The sequence below is a fragment of the Marmota marmota genome, unplaced genomic scaffold (genome assembly GCF_001458135.2).
Source record: "Marmota marmota marmota unplaced genomic scaffold, marMar, whole genome shotgun sequence".
NCBI lineage: Eukaryota > Metazoa > Chordata > Mammalia > Rodentia > Sciuridae > Marmota > Marmota marmota.
Window position 1 is genome coordinate 16,671,883 of NW_025999913.1, and position 4,493 is coordinate 16,676,375.

A 4,493-nucleotide genomic window follows, 5' to 3' on the forward strand; every position below is an offset into this window, starting at 1 on the left:
TTTTCCCCCCCCCCCCGACTCTTACATATGTCACCCCTTTGGCCTTAATATTTGTGCTCTCTCCTGGCCTTTCCCTTGATCAAACAGCAGCCTTAAATTAGAGCAATTAAGAGGCTCACTACAGATGCACTTGTCTCCTCTCAGAAAACTTCATTTGTTGGCCATCTTTGTTCTTATGGCTGTGACTCAACCGAGTGCTGAGGACTCACCTCCACCAAGGAGTTTAGTACATGAAACTAATAAGCGCGTTTGCCACCTTTTCCTAAAGGGCTCTGAGAGTTAACATTATAGTACATCAAGTTGGTTTTCATTTCTACTTAGAAATAGAACTTGTGTTTTTATTCATTTTATCTACTTTCATGTTGGAAAAGTTTCTATTTTTCTTCTGTTATTTTTGACAACGCATTTGAAAAGCATTGCATAACCTGGGGAAGTGTCTACTGCAAGACGTAGTTGGGGGCAGGTATTAAGGGGTACAAGAAATTAAAAGTTCAATAATCCTCAGAATAAATGTAACATAAGGATATTTTAATTTATATTAGTGGTAAATTGTCTTTAGTAAAGTAAATTAAAGACGAGTTATTTATGGATTTAAATATTTCAAATGATCATTTACCCAAACACGATAAGGTAGAACATAAATCATTTCCAATAGAAGACTGTGAAGGGCATATTGGAGAAGGGTCAATAGTGTTTTCTCGAATGGCACCTGTTTCAGGATAAGCAAAGTGTAATGGCTTAATTATGTCCTGCTCTTCAGATTAACTAAAAAATACCTCCAGCTTCTCTTCCTGTGTTTTAACACACAGTTATTTTCCCCTGGGTGCTCATGCGTCATGCTTGTTTATTGGCCAGGGCTGGGGAGATTGTGGATTTTTTTAAATGACCCCAGACCCAAGTTCTTAAGATGTGGGCAGAACCTGAGGAGCATTTGCTTTTTTAATAAGAAAGCCACAGTAGAAGCATTTGGAAACGCTCCTTGCAATGCTGTATTTTTTAAAAATTTATTACAGGTATGCTATTATAGTCACTGGATCTAGCCTCTGAGTTCTCCCTATTAGCTTATTCTTTGAGCTTCGCATCATAGGCTTGTCCCCAAACATCTGTATCTTTGGAGAAATCATAATGTCTGCTATAAACCGAGTCCAGGTCTAAGAATGATGTTTACGGAGACTGCACAGTGTTTCTCCTTGAGGTTTACACTTTTTTAGGTAAAAACTTCAAGTATTTAGCTGCATGCTAATGATCAGTAAGGCAGAGGCTAATTTTTCTTGTAAAACATTTTTGTACTTCAATATTAAGTGTGTGCACATGTTCATTCCTTGTCCAATGGGAAGTGGCTCTGAACCATGCCCCTGTCCTGGGACCATTCCGTCCGTCCCATCATCTATCACTTCTCTGCCTAGCATCTGTGTGAAGGTGTCTGTCAGCCCATTGATCCATCCATCTAACCACCCACCCATCCATCCATCCATCCATCCACCCATCATTGTTATCTGACAGGAAATGGGACTCTGAACCATGCTGACTGCCAGGGATAACTTTAAGTGTCATAATCCAAACTTGTAATTAGTCCAGGCCCCACCAGACAAAACCGAAAACTACAGGAGTAGATCAGAGTCCCTGAGACTCCAGAACAGGCATTGATTCTTAAACTGTGACATTGAGATGAGAATGTAGGGGGCCCCAGTGAGGAGCTGGGGAATCTGGAGGAATTGGGTCAGTTGAGAGGTCAGGGTAGCCAGTGTTCTGGTACGAAGCAACTCAGGGGCCCTGGGTGAGCTGTCCCACTGCCAGCCAGTCCCCCCACCCCCATGTGGGTTCTTCTGCATCTAGCCAGAGAGTCCAGGATGAGAATGAGGGCAGGTTCTTCAGAGGAAGAGCTCTCCTCCAGGTCCAGCGGGCACACCCTTCGACTCTGCTACTCCTTCCCATCAGAATTTGTCTAAAATACGTTTACTGTGGCATGTCCATTTATCTTTTTCCTTATTTATTCATTAAATGCAACGTGTTGCTGGAGTAATGTACACTTTCATATTCAGGGATTAAGGCAAGGATTGTTCAGCACAGCTCCTTAACATTTGCGATTGATAAGAAAGAGGATGGACATATAAATAAGAGGTGATTCCTAGGTGGAATGCTGTATTGACCAAAATCAATTAAAATGTATAATGTCAGTATTTTCAATGACAGGGAAGGTGATGCTTCATGGGGCAGTGGAAGCCTTCTGAGATGAGGCGGATCACAGAATCCTGGCTCTGGAGATTCTAATATGAATTTTTTTCGGCTTAAAGAAAAGCTAGCAAAAAATATACCTGCAGTCAAAAGTGGAAGCAAGTATGAGCATGTTAGATTTTTCATGGTTTCTATGTGGGGATGAATTGATGCAGTCAGGCTGATTCTTTCAATAAAAGAAAAGATTGTAATCAATGATGCCAAACTATGATTATAACCACTAGAAAATATGGCAAATGATTGTAACCTCCTAATTTGTAATAAGGAAACACACACACACACACACACACACACACACACACACACGACATTCAATTTAACAAAAAAGAAAAGAAATGTAAAAGCATAATATATAAAAAATTCAGTGTTAGACCCAGATCAAGCATCTTAAGGAATAAGTTTACTTATTAAAAGAAAAAAAGGATTCATTTTCTCTACAAAGCAAGCCCCAATTAGATGCTCACATATAAGAGCTATAGCTTGTATGGTAGAAGAGATTTCTCACCCACCCTAGGTTCACAGCCAAGACTCCTCCAACAAGAGACAGATCAACAGAGAAAAGCATACACATTTATTTAATATAAATTTTACATGACACATCAGCCCTCGGTAATGAAGGCTTGAAGGAAGAGGGGAAGGTGTGTTTTCACACTTCAGTGCGATGAGGCAGGAACAGTCGTGCGGAAGTACAACTGCACAAAAGCCGCGTGACCTGATGGTAAGGAACCTTGATGAGCCCAGCCAGGCCTGTCTGCTCCGATTCTTCTTGGTGTCTCTGTGTCTCTGAGGACAAAGCTGTCCTTTTCCTCTGGGTATGGGGAGGGCCTCTCAGGAATGCAGCTTCTTTATGACCTGCTTCAGGAGAAGGTCAGAGAATTCTTCCATGACCTGCTTCAGGGTAGAAGGGAGGGAGAAGGTCAGAGGGACCCTCCTGTGTCTGGGCTTTTCTCAAATGTCAAGGTGCCATATTTTGGGCTAGTCTGTCCTGATCCCCATCAATCTGAAGCAGTGGTGTTTCAAAGCACAAGCAGTTAGGGGTGATTTCACCTCCTGGGGGCCTTTGCCAGTGTGTGAGTGTCGTAACTGGAGCGGGGGTGCCCCGGCATCTGGCGGGTAGAGGCTGGTGGAGCTGCTTCACCTGCTACAGCACCCAGTGCAGCCTTCGAAACAAAATGTTATGGCAACCAAGGTCGGCAGTCCTGCGGCTGAAGACCCCATCAGAAGTGAAGTGCCCAGGACATGTTCAGTACCAAAAACCACTTGGCACATCATTTAAAATGACCCAAGTAGCACGTTGGTTAACAGGCACGATGCTGAAGTGCAGTCCTTTCTGTCTATGCGATCAGCAACGGAGGTCGGCTGGCCATCATCCTTTTCCTTTCTATAACAAGATAACAACATAAAGCACAGATTAAGAAAATGCCAGTGGAATTGACCAAGACCCCAAAGTAGGAGGCCCTGTGTGGCCTGTCTTTCAGGCACCTGTAAGCCATCTGCAATGAATGACACTCTGCTTGGCCGTCACGGAAAGGACAAGTTTTCTGAAAGCTGCCATCTCTCTGCCAGACATTTCAACCTGCGCGTCTTCAAGCAAGATCATGCTGAATTATTAAAGAAAATCTTGTGCAATTCGCCTTTTCTCTCAAACTAATAGCATCTGTTACCTCCACTTAATATCTGAGTTGCGTCTCTTTCCCTTTCTTCCTCCTCCCCGGCAACACACTCTCCCCGTTGGTATGCTGCAATTATTCTGCCTCTACAGCCTCCATAAAATTCTCGTTCGTCCTCTCTCCGGGTTATCTCGACCTGAATATCCATAATTGATTCTCTTCCATTTTCTCCTGCCTACGTCCAATTCAATTTCAATCTGTGTGTTTGCCGAGATTAATCATCCTGAGGGACAACTTCCAAACAGTGTCTAATTTGTCTTCACCATAGTCCTCGAGAGTCAGAGGAACCGTGGGGTAAACCTGACCGAAGATCACGTTTTACAGAGGAAGAAAATGAGGAAAACATATTGAATTGCTGAAAGAACTGGCCCTGGAGCTCCGGTCCTGCGGTTAGCTGCCCTCTTGGTATTTCTTCCTGCTGCTGCTCTCAGGCTTATGTGCCCACTGAGCAGCTTGTATGGCTGCTGGAATATCTAGGGGGGCAGATAAAGAGAGGATCTTGAAGCCACGTTGAGAAACACATTATTAGTTCACGGGGAAAAGGCCGAGGTGATTGGGTTCCCAAAGAGAGGCGGGAGATGGGATGTT